Source organism: Hyla sarda, chromosome 6 (assembly GCF_029499605.1).
Source record: "Hyla sarda isolate aHylSar1 chromosome 6, aHylSar1.hap1, whole genome shotgun sequence".
Taxonomy (NCBI): Eukaryota; Metazoa; Chordata; class Amphibia; order Anura; family Hylidae; genus Hyla; species Hyla sarda.
In genome coordinates, this window is record NC_079194.1 from 232,404,566 (window position 1) to 232,417,305 (window position 12,740).

Consider the following 12,740-nt stretch of genomic DNA (forward strand, 5'->3'; position numbering starts at 1 on the left):
TCCCCATAGGGGACTATTCATAGCAATACCATGATTGCTAATACTGATCTGTTCTATGTATAGGACATAGAACAGATCAGTATTATCGGTCATCTCCTGCTCTGGTCTGCTCGATCACAGACCAGAGCAGGAGACGCCGGGAGCCGCACGGAGGAAGGAGAGGGGACCTCCGTGCGGCGTTATGAATGATCGGATCCCCGCAGCAGCGCTGCGGGCGATCCGATCGTTCATTTTAATCGCGAACTCCCGCAGATGCCGGGATCTGTATTGATCCCGGCACCTGAGGGGTTAATGGCGGACGCCCGCGAGATCGCGGGCGTCGGCCATTGCCGGCGGGTCCCTGGCTGCGATCAGCAGCCGGGATCAGCCGCGCATGACACGGGCATCGCTCCGATGCCCGCGGTTATGCTTAGGACGTAAATGTACGTCCTGGTGCGTTAAGTACCACCTCACCAGGACGTACATTTACGTCCTGCGTCCTTAAGGGGTTAAAGGGGTATTCCAGGCCAAAACGTTTTTTTATATATCAACTGGCTCCGGAAAGTTAAACAGATTTGTAAATTAATTCAATTAAAAAAAATCTTACTCCTTCTAATAGTTATTAGCTTCTGAAGTTGAGTTGCTGTTTTCTGTCTAACTGCTTTCTGATGACTCACGTCCCGGGAGCTGTGCAGTTCCTATGGGGATATTCTCCCATCATGCACAGCTCCCTGGACGTGACATCATCATTGAGCAGTTAGACAGAAAACTTCAGAAGCTAATAACTATTGGAAGGATTAAGATTTTTTAATAGAAGTAATTTACAAATCTGTTTAACTTTCCAGAGCCAGTTGGTATATATATATATATATATATATATATATATATATATATATATAAAAGGTTTTTGACTGGAATACCCCTTTAAGGTTGTTCTTTTCTGTCTAAGTGCTCTCGGGAACCGCCCAGTGACTCGGGAACCGCCCAGTTTAGAAGAGGTTTGCTAAGGGCATTTGCTTCTAAACTGGGCGGTTCCCGAGACATGTGTCATCAGAGAGCACTTAGACAGAAAAGAACAACCTTAACTTCAGAAGCTCATAAGTACTGAAAGGATGAAAACATTTTAATTGAAGTAATTTACAAATCTGTAACTTTCTGGAGCCAGTTGATTTATAAAAAAAATAGTTTTTTCCTGGAATACCCCTTTAAGTTAATTTATGGTCAGAGACTGAATCTCTCCCAAAATTATATGACCGCTACAACAAGGAATCATGCCCAGAAAAGAGAGCAGCCAGTCTCTGGTATATAAGGCTGGGTTCCCACTACGTTTTCTCCCATACGGGAGCGCATACGGCACGGGGAAGCTAAAACCTCGCGCTCCCGTATGCCTTCGTATGCGCTCCCGTATGTCATTCATTTCAATGAGCCGTGAAACGTTCGGTCCGGTCGGCTCATTTTTGCGCCGTATGCGCTTTTACGACCGGACCTCAAACCGTGGTTGACCACAGTTTTAGGTCCGGTTGTAAAAGCGCATACGGCGCAAAAATGAGCCGGCCTAACCGAACGTTTCACTCCGGCCGGCTCATTGAAATGAATTACATACGGGAGCGCATACGAAGGCATACGGGAGCGCAAGGTTTTAGCTCCCCCCTGCCGTATGCGCTCCCATATAGGGAAAAACGTAGTGTGAACCCAGCCTAACATGAATTACGAGACAATAAACCTCTCACTCTTCTAATTGCTTATGTGTTAACTCAGAAACAATTTACTTTTCAAAGGTAGTATTTACACATGTTGATATACAGTATATACAGGTTTATTAGTTTTTTACGTAAATTTCTTTAATTTTGAAAGAAAATGGGGAGTAAATTATATTTAAATTGTGTGAGGGGCTGTATCCAAGCAGCAAAGCTGGGTTATGGCCCATGATTGCTTAACCCCCTATGATGGAGAAGGTGATCATGGACTATTGCGCTAAATTTCCCATTTTTCCAACCAGCATTATCAAAGAAAACTATGTTTGCAAAATATTGCGCAATCCAATATGGCTGCCAAATCTTGTGATAACGTGTGGAACAGAAAGGGATCACGAACACGTGTGCTAATTTTCACACTGTGATGACCAGTCATTTTAGAAAAAACTATGTTTGTAGAACATTGCGCAACTCAATATGGCTGCCAAATCTTGTGATCAGTTCTGGTACAGAAAGTGATCATGAACATGTGTGCTAATTTTCACATTGTTCTGACCAACAATTTTAAAGAAAAACTTTGTTTGCAGAATATTGCGCAATTGTAACATCTGCGCTCCGGCAAGACATGCTGGCCGTCATGTCCCGCTGCTAGCGGGGCAGGGATTTGCATCGTGGGATGCGCCCGCATGCGAATCCCAGCCTGTCATTCACCTCCCTGGTCTTTCTGTTCCTGCAGCCCCGGCGCCTGTGCCACCATCTCCTAGGGCGCGCGTGTGCCGGAGCTCTTACATTTAAAGGGCCAGTACTCATTTCATTAAGTGTTTACACCTGCACCCTGTCTTTGCGTATCAGCTCCTCCCTTTGTTCCCTGACGGATCTTTGTTGCCTTGTGCCCTAAAGAAAGCATACTGTGTTCCTTATATCCATGTTCCTGTTCCTTGGTCTGTTACCTGACCCTACACCTGTGCCACCTGCCCTGACCTACTGCTACCTTGACCTTGTCTTGCAAGTTTCCTTTTGTGCCACGCCACATCCCAGCAACCTGTGTGGACGAGTCATGCCAGAGGTTGCAACCCGGGTACTGCCTGCCGCAGCAAGATCATCCCGCTTTGCGGCAGGCTCTGGTGAAAACCAGCGGCACCTTAGACTCTGCTCCCTTGCACGGCTCATGTCATCATCCACACAGGCCCAAAAGATCAACCACCTGCCATAACCCGGAAAGTGATCGTGAACATGTGTGCTAATTTTCACACTGTTCTGAACATTTTAGAGAAAACTATGTTTGCAAAATATTGCACAATTCAATATGGCTGCCAAAGCAGGTCATCATTTGTGGTACAGAAAGAAATCACAAACATTGGTGCTACGTTTCACATTGTTCTGACCAGCAATTTAAGAAAAAACTATTTTTGCATAATATTGCGCAATCGAATATGGCCACCAAATCTGATGATTAATAGTGGCAGAGAATGTGATCACAAACGTGTGCTAATTTTCATATTGTTCTGACCTGCAATTTCAGAGAAAACTATGTTTGCCTCCTAAATGCAAGTCTATGGGAGGGGGCGTGACTGCCGTCATTTCCCTTCCCATAGACTTGCATTGAGGGGGCGGGGCTATGATGTCACGAGTTCCTGACACCGGCTCCAGCATTTGGAACAGTTTGTTTCAAATGCTGAGATGCAGAGTACTCCTTTAACCTCTTGGGGAGGCAGTTATGTTATAAAGCATGCAAAACCAATAAGGTTTGCAATTGTTTTCATAAAAAAAAAAAAATCAGTATTTCATGCTGAAAATGCCAGTCAAAAAAACTGCCTTCCTACCTCTTGGGATACATATCAGCCTGGCTGTGTCCACTCTTCATCACCTGTCATGGACCAACTTCATGATTGACAGGTCTGCAGATGAAGATAAAAGCACTGTGATTGGCTCCCTCACTGTATGTGTTTACTCCACACCTGTGTGAGGAGAAGGGGGAGGGGCAGGGGTACACTGCTGCCTGTGAGCAGATGATAAAAGAAGCTGATGACTGAAGATAAGGACTGAATGGAGGTAAGTGTCCCAGCATGTGTGTGTATATATATATATATATATATATATATATATATATATATATGTGGATATATATGTATGTGTGTAAATCTGTGTTGTCTAGATAATGTGCATGTGTATGAATGAATGAAGTCAATGTGTGTATATGTGTGTATCTAATACAGGGGGACCACAATCATATGCCTCCAGCTGTTGCAAAACTAAAACTCCCAGCATGCCTGCACAGCCAAATGATGTGTGGGCATGCTGGGAGTTGTAGTTTTGCAACAGTAGGAGGAACACAGCCTGCAGCAACATTGCTGTAAATCTGAGTTTTACAAATCATATGCCTCCAGCTGTTGCAAAACTACAACTCAAAGGATCTGTGGGCATGCTGGGAGATGTAGTTTTGCAAAAGATGTAAGCACACAGTGTGTGTGTGTGTGTGTATAGCATAAAGCCAGAAAGGAAAGGGTTACAGATGCTCACTCCCGAGACCAGGGACTGAGGAAAGTGAGGGAGGGGAGGAGGGGGAGTGGTTATCACCTGAGCAAAATAAAGGGATCCACCCCCCTGCTTCTAGTACACACCATTAAGGCAATTCAGAAATAAAGCTAATTCTGATAGAAATGTAGGTCATAGACACATAAAAATGATATGTACATGATCAGGATGAGATACAGAGCAACATATAATAGGTTTTTCTTTTTTGGGTGATCTGACAGTTACACTTTAAGGACACTACGTTTTTGCCATACTGTTTTAAAAAAAAAACGTTAAAAAAAAAACGTTAAAAAAAACCATTAAAAAAAACGTATGCGGTTGCAGTACGGTTTTTAAACTGGAGACAAAATCGTGGTCAACCACGGTTTTGACTCAGGTTTTAAAACCGTACTGCAACCGCATAGGTTATTTTTTTTACATGGACGTCAATGGGAAACGCACATGTATACGGTTCCATACGGGAAAAACGTATACGTTTTTACTTTGCACATGCGCATTTGAATCCTAAAGTCCCCACCCAAGACCCCTCCCATTAAAAATGGACAACATTTTCAAAAACGTATGGATTTTTTTTTAAATAAAAACTGACGGAACTGTATGCACTTTTAAAAACAGTATACTGTTTAAAATGCATACGGTTTACTTCTTTCCATACTGTTCCATCCGTTTTTTTGCCATACGGTTTTCTTTAGAAAAACGGATTGAAAACAGTATGGAAAAAACGTAATGTGAACCCAGCCTTAATCAGCTTAAAGGATAACTCCGGTATGTAACAACTTATTCCCTATGCTAAGGATAGGGGATAAGTGTTAGATCGTGGGCAGGGGTGTAGCTAGAAACCACAGGGCCCTGGTGTGTAAAATTGTCCTGGGCCCCCTTACCACTTGACTACCTGCTTCTCCAATCCTGGACGACCCCTTACTCGGCCCCACAAGGATATCAGTGAACACGGCACTGATGGGACACAGTCAGGAGAAAACACAACGATATAAGTGACTAACAGGCAGGGCCAGACAGACAAAACAGGCATTGAAGAATAAGCAGCCCATTTTTCTGGTGGGGGGTCCAACTGCTGGGACCCCCACCAATCACCCAATCACCAATCAGCTGTTGTAAAGCTATAACTCCCATCATGTCTGGAGAGCCTCAGGCATTATAGGAGTTGTAGTTTTGCAACAGCTAAAGAGCCACAGATTAAGGTACAGCGTCACCCATCATCACTGCAAGTGACTCCAGCTCTGATGGGACAGTCAGGAGAATACACAATGATATGAATGACCTGAGTGATGGCTTCTCTGTTGTCTTTTCTTTTCTTCTCCATCTGGTCCAGACGTCAGGACTTCTTCCAGCTCCATCTTCTCTGCAGAGTCTGATGCCCGGACATCATAGGTTCTCACTTTGTCAGTAGAGCCTTATCCTCTGTATGAAGACAATAATCATTTTTAGTCTGTTAAATACTGTACCCCCTGAATATAAAACTGCCACACAATGTATCCCCTGAATATAAAACTACCATCCACTGTACCCCTGAATAAAATACTGCAACACACTGTACCCCCTGAATATAATACTGCCACCCTCTGTATTCCCTGAATAAAAAAACTACCATCCACTGTACCCCTTGAATATAATACTGCCACCCACTGCACCCCTAAATATAAAACTATCATCCACTGTACCCCCTGCTATAATACTGCCACCCACTGTACCCTCTGAATATAATACTGCCACCTACTGTTCCCCCTGAATATAATCCTGCTACACACTGCACCCCTGAATATAATACTGCCACACACTATGCTCTCTGAATATAATACTGCCACATACTGTACTCTATAAATATAATACTATCACACACTATACCCTCTGAATATAATCCTGCCACACTGTGCCCCTGAATATAATACTGCCACACACTGTACCCCGTGAATATAATACTGCCACACACTGTACCCCGTGAATATAATACTGCCACACACTGTACCCCCTGAATATAATACTGCCACACACTGTACCCCATGAATATAATTCTGCCACACACTGTACCCCGTGAATATAATACTGCCACACACTCTACCCCCTGAATATAATACAGCCACACACTGTACCCCATGAATATAATACAGCCACACTCTGCACCCCCTGAATATAACCCTGCCGCACACTGGGCCCATAAAAATAATACTGTCACACACTTTCTTTTCAGTTCACCTGAATCTCACCCCTGGACTGTCTTCCTCCTCCTCCAGACCCCTCTGCCCTCCTCCTCCTCTCGGCTCCTCTGTTACACCTTAGTACATTTGGTGGCACTGGCACCGGATTCCTGTGCCAGTGCCATCTTACTGTATAAACCATACCTCCATATACTGTTCCACTCACCATTGTCACAGCCAGCGCTCCGGTCCCCGCCTCCGCACCGGAGCGCCCGCTTCCCCGCTCCCCCTTCCCGGGATCCCGGTGCCTCCCGCACAATCACACTGACCGGGAGCACGGGATCTTTTGTGTCGGGGACGCGGCTGCCGTGGCGGCTGGGCTCCGCTCACGCGCCGCGTCCCTGTCTGACTTACCTGGCTCCTCGTTCCCGGCGCAGACTGGCTCTGCCTTCCGGCGCGCACGGCCCCGCTCTCTAGGGTGCGCGCGTGCCACCTTCTGTAAATTTAAAGGGCCAGCGCACCATTGATTGGTGTACTGGCTAATTATCCCTGCCTCCTTCCCTAATAAAAGTCTCCTTCCCCTTCCTGCCCTTGCCCGATCTTTGTGCCCTAGTGCCTTTGAGAAAGCGTTCCATACTGTGTATACTGCCCTGCCTGTTGCCGTACCCTTGCTACCGTCTACTCGCCTTTGAACCCTTGCCGCCTGCCCTGACCTCTGCTACGTCCGACTACGCTCCTGTCTGCTCTCTGTGTACCACGCCATATCAGCTACCAGTGAGGTCGAGTTGCTACTGAAGGATATGACCTGGTGGTTACCGCCGCAGCAAGTCCATCCTGCCTTGCGGCGGGCTCTGGTGAAAACCAGTAACCACTTAGAACCGGTCCTCTGGTACAACCCGCGTCATCACCTCTCTGGTCCAGAGGATGCACTACCAGTCCTGCCGGTACGTTACAACCATGCACCATGAATCACGATGCACTGACCCACACTAAAATGTGCCTCTGCCCTCTCAGCCATGACTGGCTCCAACCTTGTTTTGTAGCTCAGACCGGCATCCTCTGCCATGCTCTGCCGCACTTTGGTTACACAAAGGACATCAGCGTTATCACAGACAGAATATTCAGCAGCGACGTACCTAGCCTGCGTTAGCCAGGACCAGCAGCAGGTCATTTAACCCTCCCCACCCTGGATGTTTATTTTGTGTTATTGCAGCTCATGAATCATGATGTGCAGAGCACTGCTGCTGCCTGTCGCCGCCAGTCCACCACAGCCGCACACATCCGTGGCTCCCCAGCCTAGCAGGCGACCGCCAGCACATATACGTCGGTCCAGTGAATCCCCTGTGAGTGAGTGGCTGGGGATTCTGATTTTTCTGCTCTCTCCCTGGCTCAGCAGCATACACACACATCATACAAACATACACACATCATCCCCACACATCATCCACACGCATACATACATCATCCACACAAATCACACATACATACTTGATCCACACACATCATACACACATACATCATCCACACACATCATACACATCATACACACACATCACACATACATACATCATCCACAGACATCATCCACACACATCACACATACATACACACAGCATACAATACATACATAATACATACATTCATACATCCGCAGACATCACACTTATATACACACGCACATCATAAAGCAAAACAACGTCCACCAACCCCTCCCCTGCAGCCATAACTCAAGGGCCACCATCAACCCAAAATCCCACAACCCCCCCCCCCCTGCGTGCCGCTACTCACCAGTTGCTCATCATGTAGCGAGTCGGCGGCTTCGGTCATGGAGCGTGAGGTGGAGAGGAGGCTGCAGCGTCCATGCACTAAAGGTGGGGGATGTAGCGGAGTCGAAGGCGCCCGTGGTGGCAGGCAGGGACCCGTCAGGGGCTTGGAGAAGACGTGCGTGCCTACTTGGGGCACGCAGTCTGCTCCCACAATCCCTGACCTCTCCAGCCCGGTGCTGAATTTGTAAAGGGGCCGGGCCAGCATTTAAGAAGTATTAAAAAAAATGGCAGGCAGCGATGGGCCACCTCCGCTCAGGCCCGCGCCCTCGGGCAATGCCCGAGGGCAGACCTGCCAGGTGAACTGCAGTGCACCAGCAGCAATTGCGACCTCTATAGCTACGCCACTGATCGTGGGGGGTCCGACTGCTGGGCCCCCCCCTTAAACGGCGCCCCGGTTCTCAGCATGAATGGGGCGTGTTGACCACAGCACGACGCAGCGGTCAATGCAGCTCTATATGCAGTCACTGCTTTCGGCAATATCTGGCTCTGCCATAGAACTGCATGGGGGGGGGGGTGTCGGACGCAGCTTTGTGCTGTGGTCGAAAACACTCCTTTCAAGCAGGGAAATGGGGCTCCATACATGAGATAGCTCGGGAGTCGGACTCCCCACGATCTAACACTTATCCCCTATCCCTAGGATAGGGGATAAGTACCTATATCCCGGAGTTCTCCTTTAACAATACAGTTTCTTTGAGCCTTTAAACACAGCATCACAGCATAATGATGATGAAGATGACAATGAAAATGATGCTGATTACTATTATTATTATTACTAATTATTATTATTATTTTGTTTGCATATCCACAACTTTTTTTCCCTTCAACTTTAAAGTTTTTTTTTTTTTTAAACAATGATTTGTATTTTTAAGTGGCAACATTTTAATTGTTTACTTTTATTCATTTATTTTTTTTTGAAAGGGAGAATTATATTTAAAAAAAAAAAAAAAAACTATACCTTTGTCTTTTGGGGTGTCATTTTTTATGCAATTCACTATATGGTACAGTATAAATAATGTGTTATTTTTATTCTACAAGTCCTTTTGATAAAAACTCATTTGTTTTATAAATTGCTGGAATAATTGTTGGCACAAAAAGTTATTATTATAATTTTTTTTGCAGCATCCCATCCTGGAGTACGCATACTTCCAGGGGTACACAAACGTTCCCCTTGGGTACGCGGGAAAAAACAGTAATGGCAGCTACTTTGCAGATGCAGGGGTGTAGACCGATGAAGATGCATCCATCCATGTGTCACTAGCACGCACATCCCCCCAATAATAATAACTAATAAACAGACCATGCTGTGTCAAAGGGTAATTTTCAGCAACAAGAGGTGACGTACGTCCGTGGGTGTGCTCTGTGTGGCACTGCGCCTAGATGTCCCTTACATTGGGAGTGAAGCATGCAGGCAGTGTGTGTGCCAACAAGCAGTCCTCAAGACAGTATAATGTAGGCAAAATAGAGGCATTGTTAGAGTCACTATAATGGAGGCATATAGAGACATGGGCACAGTATAATGAATGCATGACACAGTATGATGGAGGCCTGGGCACAGTGTAATGTAGGCAAATGGAGACATTGTCAGAGTCACCATAATGGAGGCATAAAGAGACATGGGCACAGTATAATGGAGGCACATGGAGGCATTGTCAGAGTCACTATAATGGAGGCATATAGAGACATGGGAACAGTATAATGGAGGCACATGGAGGCATTGTCAGAGTCACTATAATGGAGGCATATAGAGACATGGGCACAGTATAATGGAGGCACATGGAGGCATTGTCAGAGTCACTATAATGGAGGCATATAGAGACATGGGCACAGTATAATGGAGGCACAGGCACAGTACAATAGAGGTACTGGCACATAAAAATGGTATGCAATACAGGAGATAGGAAGAGGAGCATGGGGCCTGTGGAAATAGGGAGAGGAACATGGGGCCTGGGGAAATAGGGTGAGGAGCATGGGGTATGGGGAAATAGAGTGAGGAGCATGGGGTCTGGGTAGATAGGGAAAGGATCAAGTGGCCTAGAGTGGTTAGAAAATAAAGGGGCCTGAGGACATAGGGAGAGGTGCAGGGTTCCAGGATAGAAGATAACAACTATATTAATTACAAACATGTCACTAACATGGCGACTGCGAGTTGCATTTTAGAAATGGGATGCCAAGGGGTATTTGGACAAAGAAAAAGTTGGGGACCACTGCACTAGAGGAATTGTCAGATGTTACGGCTGTACCAGGATGTCAGATGTATATTACAGCTGACACAAGTGCTGATACCATGGCCATAGCTCCTGTGCACCTGTTTTAATAAATCTCCCTCCTTATGATTCTCGTAAGTGGTCTCTGGCCTTTCTCTCTCAGAAATATTAGCAGTAAATATTATTTCGCCTTCTTTTGAAGCTATTGAAAAATAGAACAAGTCCACTGTAAAGAAAGGAAGAAGCCGCAGGTAACACATTGATATTGATTTGAGAATTTCACTTAATCTTTTCCTTAAGATAATAACTCTAGGAAGCTGCGGTCGGTTCAATTACTTGGGAATATCACTACTACAGCATTAGAAAATAAAAACTATAAATTGTTTTATTATCACAGTATGAAGCAAAGGGAGGAAAATACATTAACGTTGTGCCGGTGGGAAAATAGTATTGATGGATAAATATAATCCATTTGTCTCAAAAATCTTAATTTCTCATCTTTTATAGAATCACATCTGTAGATGTCATTGATTTCCTTCCTTTAAAGTTATATTCAGTGTCTGAGTATCTTACGTACATAAGTACATTTATAATTTACCAACATGACTGCAGTGGATGACTACAGCAGAAAAGGAACCCAACAACTTATAAATTCAAAAACAAATATGATCTTAAAAATGAATGAAAAAAGGGGAACGTTTATATGCACTGTGGTCTGTAAGGCGAGGTTTACACTGTTTAAAATTTCGTTACAAATTATTTTTTGTCAGGAGTCACAACCGTTACCATGTTGGAGACAACTGATAGCACTCAACATTCGAAGAGAAACTGGCATAAAACCTTCCTATCCAGTAACCATTGTTCAGATCAACCACCTCCTATCCATACAAGAACCCTAAGGCTATGTTCGGACATTCCCCCAACAGCGGAGCGCTGGCAGAACAAGTTAGGACCAGTAGAAAATGTGCCTTCTCATAGACGGCAATGCATTTCTGTGTGGACTATTCTTTAGTGGACAATTTGAATTCCCATGCCAGAAACATCTGATGCAGAAATTCTGCTGTGTGAACAGTGCAGCAAAATCCCAATGGATTCCACACAGAAATGCCATCGTGTGAACAGAGCCTCATACTTAGCGCCACCGTTGTCAAGGGACCATTGTAAAACATAAAGTCACTATTGGCAATCACATGGTTATTCACATATTGTCACATATGGACAAATATTGTTACCCATGTTGTACTTTATAAGGATACTAGCTGGGTACCCAGTGTTGCCCAGTCTGTCTACCTTAAGCTTATCGGAGAGAAAAGCTTGGTGGCATGCATACAGGACACTGGGAAAGCTTGGAGGCATGCATACGGTTTCCTTAAAGGGGTACTTCACTGGAAAACTTTTTTTTTAAATAAACTGGTGCCAGAAAGTTAAACAGATTTGTAAATTACTTCTATTAAAAAATCTTAATCCTTCCAGTACTGATCAGCTGATATGATGATCCACAGGAAGTTCTTTACTTTCTGAATTTCCTTTCTGCCTGACCACCGTGCTCTCTGCTGACACCTCTGTCTATTTTAGGAACTGTCCAGAGTAGGAGCAAATCCCGATAGGAAACCTATCCTGCTCTGGGCAGTTTCTAAAATGGACAGAGGTGTCCGCAGAGAGCACTGTGGTCGGGCAGAAAGGAAATTCAAAAAGTAAAGCTCTTCCTGTGGAGCATACAGCAGCTAATAAATACAGGAAGGATTAAAGGGTAGCTCCCACCATCATGTTTTTTTTTTTTTTTTCTGTCCCTGCCTATTGCCCTTCTATCCCTAACACCCTCCCTGCCTTTATTTATTTTATTTCTTGACTATTTTTAAAATGGCATTTAGTCTGCCTGGTAGTGTGCTCACTACCAGGCAGACTTTCCCAGCAAGCACCACGTCACTGATGCCTGCTGGGGAGGGCCAACTTCCGCCCTTAGTTCTCCTAACAGGGTGCCTCCAGCTGTTTCACCACTACAACTCCCAGCATGCCCTGACATCTATTGACTGTCAGGGCATGCTGGGAGTTGTAGTGGTAAAACAACTGGAGGCACCCAGGACAGGAGCTTCATGGGGGAAGGAGTGAGCCGGGAGCCGATGCGGGAGGGACGGGCGCGGGGGAGCCTCTTCCTGCCTCTCGGTGAGTAACACCCAAAAAAAACAACAACGCCCCCCGTACCTTGCAGCAGCGCCCCCCACCCCCCGTACCTTGCAGCAGCGCCCCCCGTACCTTGCAGCAGTGCCCCCCATCCCCCCCGCACCTTGCAGCAGCACCCCCCTCGCCCCCTGTACCATGCAGGAGCAGCCAACCCCCCGTACCTTGCAG